We start from the raw sequence: 20397 nt of genomic DNA, 5'->3' as shown, positions 1-20397 counted from the left end.
TATGAGTTTGTGTGGTTTTTGGTGTATGCATGTGTTGTTTGTGCATCTCTGTGTGCTGTGTGTACTTGCCTGTGCATGATAAAGCCAAGGAGGATACTGGTTATATTGTTCTATCACTCTCCTTGTTCCTTAGAGACACTGATCCTCACTGAATCTGTAATGACACTGGCTGACAGCAAGTCCCAGAAATATTCCTGTCTTTGTCCCCACCACAGTGCTAGGGTTAAATGCATGTCTAACTTCACAATAAAAAACACTTGTTTATGAACCTAGAAGCTATTTCTTGTAGGAGCAAAAAAGCCCATAAACAATTATTAGCAAACATAGATAGGCTAATACTATCAATCAAATTCTTTCCTCATGTCCTTTTCACTTTTTTTTTTAAAAAAAAATCTATAATTGTACAAACACTTGTATTTAAGAGAATCTGAACTCAGAAATTCTCTATTATAGAAATGTGGAACAATGTCTGTCATTCTACTTGAAACAAAATATCTTTTACCTTCAGTATTTTAATTGTGACTTTGAATCATGGGAAAAAATCACATGTCTTCACACAGTAGCAGACATTAATACCTAAATATATTATTATAGAAAAGAATGGATGTGTGAATGTGAATTTGTTGTTACTGGGCAGGTTTTTGAGATTCTGATGTATGTATGAGACAAATATTCTCACTTAAAACAAGTCTTCCAGAGACAAGAACATATAACGTGGAAGAATGTTACAATCAAGATTCTAGGTGAGCTAGCAGGTCAGAAAATATCTGTCTGTCAAAAAATATTAGTAAGGCCAGAAGTTTGTCATTTGATGGATAGACTCAGAAGGACGTGCCTCTGAAGAATAACAGAGATCAAAGATCAGAATCTGAAGAGTGAAGGAAAGTGGCAGATTGCAAGAATTACTAGCCAGATGTCTACTTGTCAAGTATCTTGCAAGTGAAGGCAACAGGTAACCCCTTCTCTTCTTTGTATTTTAATATGCACAGGTATTTTGAAATAGAATTAAAAGTTTATTCATAAAAATCCTACTTTGTTTAATATTAGTTTACAATAGATTAAAGCAGGTTCTGGAGTGTGCTTTAGAATATAGTGTCATGGCCATTTTTTTTGTCTTGTATTTTTTAATTTTTTAAAATGTTTTTATTCATTTTTACATACCAATCACAGATCCTCCTTTCATCCATGCTCCTGATCTCCCCCCTCCTTCCCCCCTCTCCCCCTGTGCTTCTCCCTCCCGACTCACCCATCATCCCTTCCTCCAACAGGGTAGGTTCTCTAATGGGGGGACAGCATTTTTTTATATCCAATTAATGTATATATTTGAAATTATTTTTGTGTTATAAAAGTTAAGCACATTTATAATTCCTTTGTACATTCTTCACTTGTCCCAAATTTCCTGTTCCTGTTAAAATATATGATATCAAAAAAGTCAACAATTTAGGCATAATTTCTGCATTTTATGAGATACAGATGATTTGAAACAAATTTAGAGCTAAACTTTTCCATAAACTTGTCATTCATTTATTAATTTATATTATTTGATAACACTAAGAGCTAATCATTTTGTGAATATTTTTTGAAATTGGAATTTTTATGAATTTCTTTACCTTTAAAACCCATTTTCACTTTTATATACATAAGTAGTACAACTTGTATCTTGTTCATAATGAATAAATATTATAAAGTTTTGAGTACTAGGAAACAAAGCCAGTGTCTTTGTAGTGCTAGGCTGCCCACTGCTAGCAAGTCACATCTACAACCCCATTTTCCTCTTTGCCACAGTTTACCTTTGGAACATTTTCCATTACTTGTATATGACTATTCAGGAATCTGTTTGTTTTCCTCCAATCTCATTCTTCATCCTATAAATCTATTCAGCACATCTCATTGTACATCTAATCTTTACTTTTCCTTACCTTCCTTCTTCAGATCTTTGACAGTTTTTCAAATTTCCGTTGTTGCATTGACAGTTTTGATGAATGCACTCGAGCTGTACTTGTAAAATGCCACTCAGTTTTGGTTTGACTAATGAATCTCACTAGGTTTGAATTATGACTTTGTGGAATATGACTAAAGAAGAAGTGACATTTACAGCATCTGTTTCAAGGACATAAACTATGATTAAGACTTGATACTGCTAATGCTGATGTAGATTTCCTGAATTGATTGGTACTTGTCTCATTTCTTTCCTGTGAAATCATCCCTTTCCCAGTCTTTTTGTGTGTTATTTGTGTTAGTTGATTGTTTGTGTTGAGAAGGTCAAAGGTAGCTGAGATATTTTTGAAACATTATTCATACTGGGACTATAACATCAGGTTTCTTGTACCTCCGGCTAGTCAAATAAAGGTCTTGAGAATACCAGCTTCTGTAATCATGTGTGAAATATCCCTTATTCAAAATCTATTTCCCCATTAATTCCTATTGGTTATAATTGCCTAGGAATCACTTTGATAAATCGATGAACCTTTGGAAGCTCATCACAATGAGAAAATTAATATAGTATATCACTGATCTGGGCAAGGATACAATTGTGTGTATTTTAACAATGAACCTACAGATATTTCTGTATCTGTTATTCCCTTTCTCTAAGAAGCAGTCAGAAATATATTTTAATTTCTCTGGCTCTTACCCAGTATACAGCACCACACTGCTAATTTTAATCACATGTAATTTCATGTAATTCCCTTTCTTATCTAAAGCTTTCTTTTTAATTGTGAGAGCCCAGGCCACTCTCACATCTTTCTTTCAGTAATTGTTTGTTGAAAATATATTAGTATACATTCTGAACTAGAAAAAGTTGTGCTTGTTTAATGTGTATGAGTGTACAGTAAATATTATGAATATATTAACATGTCATGGAAACAACTTTAACTATAGTATAAATTATTTATATATACTTCTTTTGATCTTAATTCTTAACATTTCATGGAAAACAGAATTTGTCAAGGTTATTTTTTTCGATGCTTCCTTAAATGACATGATGCCAAATTTGCATAGCAAGAGTCTTTTGTCCCAATCTTCCTTCTTTCTTTTCTGGAGCCCTTCACAAATGATGTCTTGGTGCATTTTATTGTGTGCACACAGCATATATTATTGTAGTAATGCAAATTTATTCATTAAAGCTGGTTTAGTTTTATTATATTTGAAAGATTTTTTACTAGATGTTTTATGCTTAATTAAAAAGTGTCAAAATGAGCCGGGCGGTGGTGGCGCACGCCTTTAATCCCAGCACTCGGGAGGCAGAGCCAGGTGGATCTCTGTGAGTTCGAGGCCAGCCTTGACTACCAAGTGAGTCCCAGGAAAGGCGCAAAGCTACACAGAGAAACCCTGTCTCGAAAAACAAAAAAAAAAAAAAAAAAAAAAAAAGTGTCAAAATGTCTTTGTTACGTTACTGTATCTTCCTGCATTTCTTGGCCCCATAGTATATACACTGCTTGGTTTTTTGGGAATCCATGCTTTTTTGCATCTAATGATTAATAGAGAATAAGTCCCATTTTATTTGAACATTTTCATATGAAAACATAAGCTATGTTTCCTCTTGGACAAAGCATTCTTTGATTTTTAAATGCTTTTTGAATCGTGGATAATAATATAAATATTAGTACAAAGCAATAGAACTGTGTACAAATAGCACTTGATTCCATGTGAATCTTCATCTTAACGTATATTAAATTCCCATCAACACTTTAAATCATTTCCCTTCAATATTATGCTCTCTATTTTTCTTAAGTAAGTTTGTGGTTAATTATTGTTGTTGTTATACATTTCTCTCCCTCATTTTCACTTCTCCTTTCATTGCGAATTAGAGACTCAAAGCTGAGCAATGCCAAGGGTATCCCACAAACATATTTTTATTTTATCTGGATTTTTTGGGGCGTGGGGTGGGGATGAAAAGGTTTATTTAGCTTAAACTTCCATATCACTATTCATCATCAAAGGAAGTCAGGACAGGAGCTGAAGCAGAGCAGGAATCTGAAGGCAGGAGAGCTGCATTTCCCCAATCTATCAGTTTTTGTCTTTTAAGTCACTAAATGGCAAGTAATTTTTTTCTACCTTTCTTAGTGTTTTGTATTTCTTCAAAGAGATGGCATGATCTCAATATCCTATCCTTCCATTTCCTATTTATTAAAATTATTCATTTTATAATTTTTCCAATAATTGACAATGTGCTAAAGGCTTTAAGATCCTATGTTGACTCTCTCACTGAGCTGCAGCCCTAGTCTTAACATTTTTGAAACCATATCATTCCTAATCACTTAGTCGTCTATATGCATTCTGAAGTCATAAGCCTTTATCTGTGTGACTACTGTTACTTCCCAAATAATACCTTATATTTTGTCCTCTTTGTCTAGAGTGAGCTATTTTCTACAAAGCAGCTATGATGGTATATTCAAAATTAGGTTTGTTTTTCTTATATGGACATGTAGGAGCCCACAGAGATTTCCTAGTGGGATCTGAGCTTGCTTTACCCAGCAGGGTTGCATAAAGGGATAGACTGGCCATGGGCATGATTACCAGGTGTTTGGAAGGGTCTGCATTTGGCTGTGCTAGGGGGAGGTCTTTTGCTCCAATCCTTGACATCCTTTTAAAAATCCTTTTAGAAGAGACAGAAGGGGCCAGTGGATAAGGATCCAGGCCCTCCGGAGGCTATCCTGAAATTCTGTCTCTCTCCCTCTATTTTTCTATCTAAATCTCTTATACCTTACTCTTCAAGAATGCCGTGGGGGGAAAAGGTGGGGGCAGGTCCCCCACATGGACATATATTATTTTTCATACCAAAGTAAACCTTCCTTCAGCAGTTAATTATCTTGCCATAAAATATGAAGTTTTCATATGATTAACAGTGTCTTGTCAAGTGGCAATGGTTCAAGTCTTTAATCTATTACTTAGGATGCATTGACAGGTGGATCTCTGAGTTCAGGGTCAGCCTGACCTTGAGAGCAAAGTCCAGGACAGTCAGTTCTACAAGGAGACACCTTCTCTCCGAAAACAAAGAGAGGAGAGAGAGAGAGAAAGAGAGAGAGAGAGAGAGAGAGAGAGAGAGAGAGAGAGAGAGAGAGAGAGAGAGAGAGAGAGAGAGAAACTTGATATATACTGATTTTGGAAGCCTGCTCAATTTCAATGCTCCCAATGTTCTCTTTTGACTAACTTACTATAGGTATGTGTGTATGTGTGTGATTGCTTATTTATTGATGAATTACTTCACCAATTTGAATATAAACTATATATTCACAATGATTCAGTGTTGTTTCTTTAATGGTCATACATTTCCAATAATATTTGTTAAGTAACTGAATAAAAGTACATGAACCTGTTTTTCAATGTAATATCACCTATATAAAAAAACTGCACTCTAATTTAAATGTCATTTAAGAAAAGTCAATAGAAAATGCTGCAACCTGTTCTACCTAGGCTTAGTTAGTGTCATTTATGTTTTTATATCAACAAACAGTTGAATTGTTTTGTAACATATAATTTGAAAAATCCATCATTTCATTCGTTTACAAATTTGATAGTCATTATCAAACAAATTTTCTACATATTGACAATTGAGCAACAATAGGCAAATGTCCCTAATCCTCTGCATTTAAAATGAATAGCAATAACAAATATGCAAAGAAAATTAGCAATATACAATATTATCAAAGGTATATTATATTTATATATATTGTATAAGTATTACATATATGTTCATATATTTGTGTGTGTGTGTGTGTATGTGTGTGTGTGTGTGTGTGTGTGTGTGTGTGTGTGTGTGTGTGAATGTAAGAAAGGACAGATGGAGAAATAGATGAGCATTTTTATTGCGGAATAAATTCCAGTTCAAATACAATAATTTTCATGTGTTGTTATATGCTCTTTCTAAAATCATAGCCATCCATGGCTAAGTGGATGTTTGCCCTTTGGTTGAAGTTCACAGGAACTTTTGCAAGGTAAAATTTACAAAGTGAAGCAGGGTTCTTTCTTAAGTAACACAGCTTTTTCCTTCTAGCAAAATGCTTTAGAGTTTAAAATATTATAACCTGAAAATTAATTTTAACGTGATTTTTATCTTGTGTTGTTTCAGTGAAAGGTTCTATCATAGTCTCTAACCTAATGAAGCTAAATATTTTAGCATTCAATATCTCTCTGAATAGATCTTGTTTTTGCCATACTAACTCAATAGAAAAAATATATGTATCCAAATAAATGAAAATACTCTTTTATATACATAGTTCGATTAGGCAACAGGGTACTGGTGAAAAGTATGTTATTGAGAGCTTAAATGAGAAGATTTGGGAATACTGATTACTGTTTACTATCTATGAATGTGACATGATTTTCAACATCACCTCCAATGAAAGGAGAGGCTATCTATAATTCAGGTGTTATTCTTAAAGGATTGCTTGGTTTTAAGACTCAGTATCTATGGCAGAATATTTATTTCTATCAACAACCAAACCCTTTGAAAAGTATTGGAGTAGAAAATAACCTGGCAGAGTACATGAAAAATAATGATAGGAAACCTATCATGTGACCTAGGGAGAATTACTTATTGAATGCAAACTATATACACTTGGAGTGTATATGGAGTTCAATCACAGGCTTGGAAGGATAAGGGATGGTGTTTATGATTGGTTCCATCTATTCTGGTCTTTTAACTGTCAGCTTGTGGTTGGCAAGTTGAATAATTGGAGAATGCATCTGGTGACTTCAGACAGAATGCTTGTTTTTTATGATTTGAAGTCTATTTTCTGTTCAACTTTTAGGCAGTTTTGAATAAAGAAATAATCTATTTTTAGTTTCCTGAAATTATTTAATAAATTTCCTTTTAACAATTTTGGACAAAAAAATAAATAAACTGCCATCTTTTTTGCATACCATGAGTTTTACAAACTCTATCTGATGTGATAAAAATCATAAAGTAGTGAATAGTTATTTAAACATCTTTATAGAACATATGTGCCCTTACTTTTCACAAATGTGCGTATGTGTCACATGATGTTAATTTGCAGATAATTACTTATTATTGATGAACAGCATAATTATTCTCAGAGCAAATGCATGTATAATTTAGTGCTGCTTATGCTTCTGCAGCTGCTGCTACTGAATGCCATACAGATATTTTATTGCTCTTTTAATTCTTCTTTGTCTTACCCAGAGAGATAAGGACATTCATTTCCTGTTTCTTTCTTTTTATTATTTTTTCATCCTTTGGTGCACAACACTGCCATATCACCTTATGAGAAGCTTTCATGTAACCATGTGTGTAGAGATAAATTATCTAGCTCTGTTTGGCACTAGAAATGAAAGATCAGATGGTTATTTTGCCTTTCAAAAATATCTGAGATGCCAGAGACCACCTGTAGCTGTTCATTAAGAGATAGGACCTTGAACCTGCCTGGACTGAGTCTACCAGGTCAACCCCGGTCCTCGGGGGAGACCTTGATCTGGAGGAGGTAGGAATGGGGGGTGGGCTGGGGGGAGGGGTGGGCGACAGGGGGAGAACAGGGGATTCTGTGGCTATTATGTTGAACTGAATGGTGTTGTAAAATAATAATAATAATAATAATAAAAAAAACCAAAAAAAAAAAAAAAAGAGATAGGACCTTGAAGAATTCCCCCTGTCCTCGTTAACGTGTGAGTTCATGTTATTATGCTGGTCTTGTTCCATTAGCCGTACTGTGGATATTTTGTCAGTACAGTGTCCTTATCCTGTCTAGGAGATAATACATAGGAGCAGGTACCTTGGTCCACTGATACTTAAGTCTTTATGCCTCCATAAAGACTTTCAAAGTTTTTCCTGAGCCTTAGGATTACAGGTTGCATTGCAGATGTATTAATTTAGGATGGGCAAGTCACTTTATCTTTGCTTTTTGACCAGTTGTGGACCTCTGAAATAGCCTCCATGTTTTGCAAAAAGAAGCTAGTTTGATGAGGACTGGAAGCTAAAGTCTCAACCCTAGACGAACATTTGCTCAATGACTACTAAGAGAGGAAGAATTAGTTAACCTCAGTAAAGAGTTCTCACAGAAATTTTACACTCTCAAGTGTTCATCCCAGGGCACGTTCTATAAAGCAGCTAAATGGTCACAATACATTGTATGTACATGTGTGTGTGTACAACAATAATTATGAAGAGGTCATGAATGTAGGTAGGAACAAGAGGGACACGGGAGAAGAGGGAGGTAGAAGGAGAAGGCAGGAGTGATGTACATGCCGTGCTCATGTATGAAGTATGAACAAAGAAAGAGAAAAGAAAACACCACCAGCACACGAGACAGAATCTCTTACATATGCTAATTGGGATATTCACTTCTCCTTTAAGTGATGCCAAACCACAAACACAATACTCTCTTAATGCAGGAAAGAAGAAAATAAAGCAAGAAGTGAGAAGAAAGGGAGAGGAAAGACAGATGTTTAGAATGGTGATCAATGAAACAACATATAGGAGTATATTTTGTTCTGGACATTAAGAAGGCGGTGTGTTCAATTAGTTATTTTGAAGCAATCGTTAAAAACCCTGACTATTTCCCCCGGTGCCTACTTGTACTTTCCATTGCTCTTTCTCCCCCCCCCCAACTTTTCTTCCATCTTTCTTTCCTTCCCTCTTTGATGGAATGAGATGGAACAGGGGAGAAGTCTATTTAAAAAATATTATTTTAAAAGATTGTTTTGTTAAAAATAATACATAATAATCCTTCCATATGGTAATTAATTGTTTAGTTGTTTTATTGTGCACATTACATAGGTAGCTATGCTAACCTTTGGAAACACTGTATTTATTAAAGGAAGTACTTGTTTAATTTTATTATGCATTCACTTAGTATGTGTGAGCATTCATAGATGTTTCACCATTTCAGGACATGGAGAATATTGTGAACGAGAAGCTTGGCTCTTGGGTAACATAGATCTGTATTCACCTTGGTTGGACTATGAGAGTCACCTGTTAGACAAATGCCTACTCTCATAACTAATGAAGCTGACTCCACTCCTTCATCTTGAACATGCAGTTTGGTAGGCTTTTTCATTACATTCCAAAAATTTAGGCTATGAAAATGATTGCTAATTGTTTCTTATTGTCAAAAATATCCTTGCCTAGCAGTTCATATTCATAATTAGTAGTGAGTGAAGAATATTTAATGAGCAAAAGTATGTAGTATATTACATTTGTTTGATCTATTGCTATGTAATCAAGAATAATTGAGATTTTAGTTGCATTCATGTGATATAATGCTTCATTTAATACATTTTTCTTCAATGCAATAGTACTAAAATGTACACATTAATGAGAATTATCATTATATGTTGATTTCATATTATTCTGCATTCTCTATGAATTTGGTCAGGCATTCTTTGGTGAATTATAACATAAAATTACTACACAAATTTTCTATTACAAAGAGAACAATGTACTTTAAACCAATTCCCATATTTTATACTTATTGCTCAATAATTTGCATGTTTTGTTTGCATGTGCATGTATAAAGCTGTAAGTGTTGCCCATATTCATCCTCTGCACTAATGAACTAGTCTTTTATTACATTTGTAAATTACAAAGGAAATATAAAGTAGAACTTTTTGTTGTTTGTATCTAGCTACTGTGCTGAGAAACATTTAGGAAAATATAGTGTAACATTAAAAGTAGAAGACACTGGTTATAAATTCTGTCATTAGTAGGCACAAAGCTGTTCTTGCAGTAATGGCTAACCAACTTATTTCAACAAATGTTCCCTTTAGACTATCTTTTAATATTGTTTTGTAAACTAAATTTTGGTTATGTAAGGGTGGAGTTAATTAAGCAAGTGCTACTTTGTAAAGAGAGCATGTAAAAGGCAATAAAATGTTTCCTACAGTGCTGATTAAAACTGAGAGTAGTTTTCCTAATACCACTTGCAAAAGGAGCATGACAGCCCTGGGGCAAAAGACTACCTGAAACATGATTTGTCCAGTGTTTGACACTTATGGATGAATATAGACTAGCCAGCAGATTATTGGCTTGAGTTGCTATTTTTTGAAATTTTAATTTGTTTTGATATTATGTATTTATTTATTTCAGCACTGGAGTTGAACCTGGATTATGTGCAGGCTAGAGAAAAAATACCACCGAGCTGCATTCATAGCCCTATGACATTTTTAAAGTTTTAGTTTTGTTAGCATGTGTGTGTGTGTGTGTGTGTGTGTGTGTGTGTGTGTGTGTTTCTGTGTGTCTGTTTACGCACTATGTGTGAATGTGCTTACAGAGGCCAGAAAATGGCATTGGACCCCTTGCTGTTAGAGTGATAGTTGGTTGTGAACTGTCCCACTGAGAATCAAATGCTTTGGGAGAACAGTAACCATTTTTAACTGCTGAGCCAAACATTGGCTCATGTGGCATGGCATTGGTTTGGCAGATTTCTTATTAACAATCCAAAGAAAAATGCAAGTGGAGTAGTGAAAACATGAAAGAGACTAGAACTAAAAGTTTGGTAGGATATAATATTTATTTATCTAGTAAAATTGGAGTGACAAGAATGGGTATTTTCAAATTATGTAAAAATCACAAAGCTATCAGAATGATGTCTGCTGCCCAGCTAGACGTATGGAAATTTTTACAATTAACAATGCTAGAACTTACCTTTGCTTTAAATGTTAAGAAACCAATTTTTACTGTTGCTTTGTCACTAACGATGAGAGCAGGGTAGGGATGTTTAGTAGAGTTATTTGTCTCAGTACTAAAATCAACTTTGCTAATGTAATATTTTAAGACAAAGGAGATCTGAAAATAGGTTCTACTTCCAAGAAGAATATTTAGAGAAAAGCATGAATTCACCATCGCTATTTTCCTCTTGTGTCAAGGCAAACCACACCACTCGTGTATGTGTATGTATTTCTATATTTGAGACAGTCTCCCTTTGTAGACAAGATTGGATTTGAACTCTGTGTAATCCTCCTGCCTCATCCTTCCAAATGCTGGTATTACTAGTATGAACCAAAATAGGGGCTCCTCTTTACTGGATTCATGAGACATGCGAATTATTATTACAGAAGCTATTGATCCTAGACAAACCTGAAACATGATTAAGAAGGAAATCTTAGCTGTTGAAAAAGTTGAAAATGGATGTCATTGTTTGATGACAGAAATAAGCATAGCTATATATATCATCCTGACTGATACGCCTTTAGAATGACACTGTGGATCACAAGTGTCGGAATTTCTTGTTTCCTCTTTAAAATATAACTTTTGAAACTTCAATGTTTTGCTAGGATATACAAAAGCTTTGGGAGTCAACACTGTCACATTACAAATAAAAACGATGAAAACGTTGAATAGACATTGATTTCCTTTGGACATGTTAAAAACTGAAATCTCTGTGGAAGCTGTTATACCAAATACTGAAGATGGGGACATACGGAGACACACAGGTTAGATCTGTCTCCATGAAACAGAAACTATGAAGTGTTGGTACCCACAACAGGAGTTAAAGACAAACAGTAGAAACCAATTCACAATAAAATAGAAATAAGATATTCTGAGGCATAAAGAAACAGAAAGGACATGTTTACTTCTAAATTTTGCCACAAGGAACCTTAAACATTCTTTTTCGTGACAATTTAAGAAAAACAACAAACAAACATAAAAACCCTTTTAGCTCTCATAAACGAGGGAAAATAAACCACTGTAAAACACAATGAGTAGTCTCCACAGACAGACTTCCTCTCCACAGGGAGAGGGATTATCAACAGAGGGATATTTGTAAACTCTATTCTGGTCTTTTTTTTTTTTTATGTATATAGAGATAGTGTACAACTAAAAACACTTAGGATTTCCATAGCCTAGGGACATATACACACTAAAAGATTGAGATTTATCCAAAAAAATATCAAAACATTTGTATTTCTCTTTGCATTCCTTCCATGCTAAAAATTCTCCAGTGTAGTAACAATGAATTACCGCTGCATGAGCTGTGTGACACAGGGTGTGCTTAAGGAGTTCTGAGGGACACATAAGACAGTGAGTGAGACAGGAAAAGCACACAAAGGGGTTTGATTCTTCTGGCACGAACAGCAAGCTACATTAAAAATTAATCACAGGCAAAGTCTGGTTAAATGAACATGATAGCTATCACTGAAGGCCTTTCTCTGTGTTCCTATTACCTGAAACATGATGCCTAATTTTCAAGAAAAGATTAAAAGGTGTGCTAATAGATAACTAAAAATATTATGAAGAGAAGCAATGAAAGCATCAGAACCAGTGGTTCCATGAATATGTTAAGAAAATGAATGAATCTAGTAGAAAACAGTGTAACCAGAAGCTGAAAAGGAAAAAAAAAATGAGTTAATGGAAATGAACTAATACACTATATAAAAACTAGAAGGTCTTCTGTGGGCTCTTTAAAATACTGAAGATAGAGAGAATGAAGGAGTGGGTGTATATTATCACAACAGACATGTCCTGAGCTGAATGAACTGCAAAGAAGCAAAATACAAATTAAGAAGAAACAGTGGAATAATTAAATAATGCTTAAGTTTACTGGAATATCAGGGTTGGGAAATAAAGAGTAGATCAGAGGAAACTTTTGAAGTAATAGAAGCCAGGAAATTTCCAGCATTCCTAATATACAGTAAGCCACAAATACATAAGTAAAAAAGTAAATCCAAGAAAACATACGTGTAACCCTTTCAAACTTAAACTAACCAACTAAAGATACTGTAGAAATGTTAGAAGAAAGCACTGGAGAAAATAATCTTCATAAAGTTAAACAACAGAATAACAGAAAAACTGATAGATAGAAGTTAGGCAATTAAATACATGTTAGGAATAAACAACAGTTGTGTTAAAATATAGATAATGAAATGAAAACATGATAGAACCCATTGAAGCCCTAAACAATGATAATGGCTACTTCTTTTTACAACATTTCTCTAATATTTTGAAAACACTGGATGTAACTTTGAAAAGGTTTAATCTCCTAGTTTTCTTTTGCACATGTTTAAATATCTGAGTACCTAGACAACTATTTGAAAATTGAGACTGGGGAAATGGCCTAGTAAGTAAAGCGCTAATAACAAAAATATGAAGATTTAGATATGTCCATTGGTGCTGGGCTCCCCATGATCAGTTGATGTACTCATTGCATTGTGCCAGTTGTAATTTCCTGTGATGGTCTCAATTTGTGGAAAAGAATTGCTTCTTTAATGAGAGATAGTAGCTGTACTTACCTGTGAATATCAGGATAAAATTTAGAATATAGCAATGGATTGTGATGGTAGAACAAAATAGGGAAAGTAGATTCCCTACAAGGTCCTTGACCTCTCTAGGTACAGTAAGCTGTCTAAGTTTCCAATGTAAGGCAAAATTTCCTTCCTGTTTTGTGGGTATTAAATCCAATTAGACAGATGTTGGTTGTGACTGTCATGTGAATACTACTTCCTGTACCCTCGTGCATATATTGGAACCATGAGTATTTAAATGACCCAATTGATTGTTAACTCTCAAGTACACTGATGCACCATGTTAAATTGGACTGACTATTCAATGTTAGATACATATATGCAAGAAAGTCCTAACATTGTCTTCTAAATTCCCACACCATAGCATATATATTTAGAATGTTGTTAGTTATTATGATTTTGTTTTTTTAGTCTCTCCTCCAAGACTCATGACTTTACTAGCTCAATGTAGTTGGTTAGGTTGCCAGTACCAGGCAAGACTTTGCTCTTGTTAAGTAGACTTTAAGTTCAATTAGAGAGTTTTTCATTACTGCTATTGTATGTGTGCCATTGCTAAACACTTAAGTTATCGTGGGATGTTGAATAATGTCACAAGAAATTGTCTTAGCTTGTTTTTTATTGCTGTGAAGAGACAAAGGGACACTCTTACCATGGAAACTCCTATAAATAAAACCATTTAACTGAGGTGGCTTGCTTACAGTTTCAGAGGTTCACTCTGTTATCACCATTAGGATGTAGAGCATGGTGGCATGCACACAGATATGGTGCTGGAGTTTCACCTCTGCTTGAGTTCCTGTCTTGACTTCCTTAAATGATGGAGTACAATGTGGAAGTGAAAGCCAAATAAACCCTTCGCTCCTCAAATTCCTTTATGTCATGGTTTTTCATCAAAGCAATAGTAACACTAGCCAAGACACACACACACACACACACACACATACACACACACACACATTATTGTAATGTAATTACATACATATATTATTATAATGTTTATGTTACAATATGTGTTACACGTGTATTGCATAATACACACACACACACACACACACACACACACACACACACACACACACATTTTTTTCTAAATATACCCTGCTCATTCTGTATTATGCTATTTGTATGAATGGTTTAATGGATGTTGGAGGAGAACCTACAACTAGCATGTATTAAACTAGCATAATCTTTAGCTGCACTCTTAATATTTGATCTTATACCCATGGATAAATATTGATTATGTTATTTGATTTTTTTCCTCCATTGTGCTGGCACTTGGATACTTTTTGATGTTAACCTTTAGTTTCTTCCTAGAGTATATACCTCTTACATTCCATTTATATTTTGACATTTTCCTGTTTTGATTCTTAAAACTTCCCCTCCCTAGCTGGGTATCAGCTTTTTCTTAAACATAAGGAACACTTGTGCTGTATCTAGGACTGAATCAGTCATCAATTCCCATTTTCAATCATTACTATAACACTTATTCATTGCTTGTTCAAGTCTCAACCAACATGATTGAAGAGACTAGTGTAGAGAGTGAATCATAAGGAGACAAATATCAGTGCACCCTGGAGTTTTAAATGTTTGAATAAAGTGCAAAAATCTATAGATAGATTTGTTAGTGAGGCCTAGAAAAGGAGAATATGCTGCAGTTTTGGGATACATGGTAGTCAATAACAGGGAACAATTTGAGAATCTTTGTAGGCACAGAGGGAGAATTGAAATTGAGTCTATTGGGGGAGAAATTTGTCACAATGCAGCACTATTGAATAATGCCAAGCACTGTAAATGTAGATAAATGATCATAAGTTTGGGAGTATTTTGGAATCTATCATTGTTCCAACAACACTTGTTTAGCCCTTGTAAGAAAAACTGCACACTTTCCTAGCACATCTCTCTGTGTGGCCCTGTTTTAACATGCCTTGCTTAAAAACAAATAGCTAACTTACATCTTGCATCATTCATTCTCTTTTTAGTCTGAATTACTGTTTCTCATTGGTAGAGAGAATAGAGACAGTTTGGGGGATGTTATTTGTTTGTTTTGTTTTGCTTTGTTCTGAATCGGAATGTCAATGTTCTAAACCTTAGAAACATTATCTTAGTAGCACTGGGTGAAACTGCACTTTCTTCAAAGATTGGACAACAGTTACTATTGTATTTGGGACCATGAATGTTTAAATGCCCCAATTGGTCATGAACTGTCAAATATCCTATGCACCATGTTAAATTAGAATGACTATTTTAGATACTCTCATAGAAGAAAGTCCTAACATTGTTTCCTAAATCATGCACCAATAGTAAGTTAAACAACATATAGTAAGTTCCACTTAATTTGATGCATTATACAGATGTACAGCTTATAATTTATTGTATATTTTCAGAAAGAGAAATGAACTGTGTCATATACAAACTATGCCAATATATGACACAAAAGTGTTTCCCCATATCTGTAGTTTTATTTATAATGTATATTCAATTTACCTAATTTTAATGGATTTAGATAATTGCAACTATTGAATATTATGTTCTAGCAAATAATGTAAGGATTGTGTAATATATATTTACAATTAGCTAACCTGAAACTAATAGTGATGTTTTTCTATAATTTAACACATTTATTTTCCTTTCAGGCAGTAATATTATATGTATACTCTTGGATACAATGCACACTACCTTTTCATTTGAAAAAAAAAATGTGATACCTGCATTGTAAAACCAGTTAGCTGCTGAAATGTACAGCTCAGTGCTAAGGTATTCACCTCAAACGATTTGAATGATCAATTCAGTATATATTGTTAATGCCCCCATACAAAGTGCTTGGAAAGAGTGATTGGATAGTCACAATGATGTTGAATAGGCACCATAAATGAATACTACCAAAGGAACTTATAGCAGCAACACTGCCTGTAAAACTGAACACAGGCAAATGAATTAAACAGCAATAGTTTTTATTATCTTATCATAATTTCTTTGTTTTTGTAAAAATTATTTAATTTTATAATATGTGTATGACCGTTTTGCCTGCATGTGTGAAAGTATATCACATTCATAACTTGTGACTGTGTCTAACAAAAGAATGTAGATGTAACCAACCATCTTATTAAATAAGAAAAACAGAACCAATGCAAAGAAGAAAGCCAAGAGATCAGAGCAAAGAGACTTACCCGCCTGCTGCCAGTAGCCTTGAGCCAAGAGACCTCTTCCAATGAGATCCACTTCCTGTGTGTTTGTCTTTATATAGTCTTTCTGTTCTGCCTTCTCATTGGTTGTAAACCCAAACACATGACTGCCTCATCACTGGCTGTCTGTAGAGACTTCCAGGTCTTCTATGGTTGGTATTGAGATTAAAGGCATGTGTCTCCAATGTTGGCTGTATCCTTGAACATTCTATTGTAATGTTTAACTACTAACTTTCATTTCTTTATATCCTAATAGTTGGTAATAATAACATTCAAGGATCAGAAAATTGCATTGTTAAATGAATGATATAAGTACAACTAGAAATATACATATAGCATTTTCTAACAATATCAATTTCAATATCTATAATTTGTATACAATATAAAACAATCCAATCCAATGTAAAGTATTTAAAACTAGTAATTGTCTTTTTCTTTTTTCTTTCTTTTTTTTAAACAAAAACCTTAAATCTAATCTCCTTTGCTTAGCCTTTTTCCTAACCCTTGACAACAACTTGTAACCAACCCCCGTAAACAATGAAAATTATCCCAGACCCAAAAAACCACCCACCCCACACCACCTCTTTGTGAATGTGGGCGTTGTATTCTTAAAATTGCTTCCTGCTGGGTATGAGCAAAGTTATCTTTATCCTGAAAGAAAAAATTTGGGTTAATTGTCAAATTCTAGGAAAGGTAAGTATATCCTTCGTTATCCAGTCTGTGTATAATGCCAAAGTTCAGGATTTATCTCAAATCCTTATTCAAGTAATCTTTGAGACTGGATCATCTCAGCTAACCCTCTCAAAATTGCTCTGAGCATCTTGTAGTTCAAAACTGATCTGTAGATGATGTTTGCCAGATTAGTGATATTATTATTGTCCACATGGAATTGTTGTTGTTGTGGGGCCCCATTTTCTTCCTGGCCCTGATTTCCTGCAGAAAACTGATAAGAGACTCGAACACAAAGACATATATATATATATATATATATAGCTAATTGAAGCCTTTCTTTCTAGAATTAGTACTCTATATGACCATTCATATCTTTTTTTTTTTTTTTGGTTTTTCGAGACAGGGTTTCTCTGTGTCGCTTTGCACCTTTCCTAGAACTCGCTTTGGAGACCAGGCTGGCCTTGAACTCACAGAGATCCGCATGGCTCTGCCTCCCAAGTGCTGGGATTAAAGGCGTGCGCCACCACCGCCCGGCTGACCATTCATATCTTAACAAAGTTTAAAATGTATATAAAGAAGGCATCTAATTCCCCAGAACTGGAGTTAGGGATGAATGGGAACGGCCATGTAGGTGGTGTAAAATAAATGTGGTCCTTTGTAAAAGCAGCAAGTGATCATAATAGTTGAGCCATCTCTTCAGCCCCAGTAATTACTATTTTACATTCTATTTTTGTTATAATTAATATGTTACTATTATTATTATTTAGCCATTACTATAGTCTCTCAAATCATCTGGAGCGAGGTAACCCAGACTCAGAAAGACAAACATGGTATATACTCACTCATAGAAGGATACTACATATAAAACAAAGGATGACTAGACTGCTACTCACAACTCCAGGGAGGCCACCTAGAAAACAGGACTCTAAGAAAGACACAGGGATTGCCCAATGATGGAGAAATGGATGAGATCTACATGAGCAACCTGGATATGAGTGGGGGTAATGAAGGGTGAGGGTTGAGGGAAATAGAGCTTAGGGGAGTGGGATTTCCCATCTGGATCAAGAACAAAGAGGGAGAACAAGGAATAAGAGACCATGATAAATGAAGACCAGATGGGAATAGGAAGAAGCAAAGTGCTAGAGAGGACCCCAGAAATCCAAAAAGATACCTCCACAAAAGACGACTGGCAAGGGTTGAAAGAAAGCCAGAACTGACCTACTCTAGTGATGGGATGGTGAAACACCCTAACTGTCCTGCTAGAAATCTCATCCAATGACTGAGGGAACTGGGTGCAGAGATCCATGGCCAGGCCCCAGGTGGAGCTCCAGGAGTCCAATTGGCAAGAAAGAAGAGGGTTTGTATGAGCGAGAATTGTTGAGACCAAGATTGGAAAAAGCACAGGGACAAATAGCCAATCTAACAGAAACATATGAACTATGAACCAATAGCTGAGGAGCCCCCAACTGGATCAGGCCCTCTGGATAAGTGAGACAGTTGATTGGCTTGATCTGTTTGGGAGGTCCCCAGACTGTGGGACCAGGACCTGTCCTTAGTACATGAGCTGGCTGTTTGGAACCTGGGACTTGTGCAAGGACACTTGGCTCAGCCTGGGAGGAGGGGACTGGACCTGCCTGAACTGAGTCTACCAGGTTGAACTGAATCCCCAGGGGTGTCTTTGCCCTGGAGTAGATGGGAATGTGGGGTGGGCCTGGGGGAAAGCGGGGGAGGGAGGAGGGAGGGGGGAGAACAGGGGAATCCGTGGCTGATATGTAAAATTAAATTAAATTATAAAATAAAATAAAAAAATCAATGAATGTGTTGCTGAATACATCATTGTTATTTAGCATTACTCTCTTCCAATCTATTTATGAAGGGCCCCAAATTCAACAATGAATATTAGAAAAGTTCACAGATCTAGTCGTAGATGGACTTTACCAAAGGTTGATGTTCCATAGGTGATAAATCACTAAGGTTCAACACCTTTGTAATCTTTCTAATTTCAGTTTACTATAATTCTCAGTAATGTCTATCTGAATAAATATATAAAATCTAAATTTTAAGCTTAGCAATGTTTAGGTGTACTCAAAACACTAAAAAATAAAAATTGAAATTCTTTCTTTTCCTAGTATTGAATTACTAAATTCAGTAGTTTTTTTTCTTTCATAAGTTAGCCAGTATACTATCTACCCTATATTCATAAAGTGAGTCTTGACCTGACTTTGAATAGCTCCTGTTACATAGATCGTATTCTTTAATCCCAGTAGCTGTTTTTGAGGTTTCACACCACCATTTTATATGTAATGAACATTAAGACAGATATGTATAATTTGTACAAACACAGATAGTTAACTTAGACATAACAAAATGGGAGTGTACTACAGAGAGAAGAAAGTTTAGTCAAAAAGTAGACTTAAGAGCTAGTTACAGTGGCATGAACATGTAATGGTCCCAGCACTCAAAAATCTAAGAAGAGGATTGCAAATTTGGATTTTTAGGTAACATACAGAGAAATAAATGGTTTCAAAGGAAACAAAATTGGATTAAAGAATATTTAAATAAAAAAATTAGATCATTCATTGAAAGAAAGTTCATTTCTTCAAATTCTTGACAATGGAAAAAAATGAATGGAATCTATATAAGCTGAGTAAACAGAAAATTTAGGAACATATAAATAAATCTTGAATGAAAAAGGATTCCTTTGTTATTTTCCAGTACTTTTTCCACCATCAATTTGAGATGATAAGTCTTGTGCTGTGTTTTGAGTAGGGAATATCCACATGCTTGAAAAACACAGATAAAAATCAAAAAGTCACAGTTACAATGAGAAATAACAGATATAATTAATGCAATGAATTAACCACATTGCACCGGAGATCAGACCCAACAGGTCAAGGAGAGCTCTTCTGATAAAGTGGCATTTGATCTGGGGTCAGAAAGGAAAGAACAGTGAGAAAACGTTAAAGGTTTAGTGGCCATGGGGCAGAGGCAAGGACATATAAAAGCACTTGGCACATGGCTGAAAATGATGTTTCTACCCTAGAGAAAAGAACTTTGGATTACATTACAGAGCCAATGACACTGGTATGCCCTCTAAAAGAGATCTAGGGAGAAGCCACGGTATAAACAACAGACTGCCAGTGAAGGCAAAAAGAATATTCACATGAGCTCAGATTTGAATGAGTTTTATCTTTGTTGGAGCTCTCAGGAAAAGCAATATTGTCAAACCTGAGGAGCTGTTGAAGTGACATATGAATGAGTAGCTATCACACTGTTTTATTTAAATTTAAAATATAACATATAACATGTGATATTACAGTGGCTATTCAAGGACATGAGTGAAAAAACC

The sequence above is a fragment of the Peromyscus maniculatus genome, chromosome 9 (genome assembly GCF_049852395.1).
Source record: "Peromyscus maniculatus bairdii isolate BWxNUB_F1_BW_parent chromosome 9, HU_Pman_BW_mat_3.1, whole genome shotgun sequence".
NCBI classification, from domain to species: Eukaryota; Metazoa; Chordata; class Mammalia; order Rodentia; family Cricetidae; genus Peromyscus; species Peromyscus maniculatus.
Note: the sequence above shows the minus strand (reverse complement) of the source record.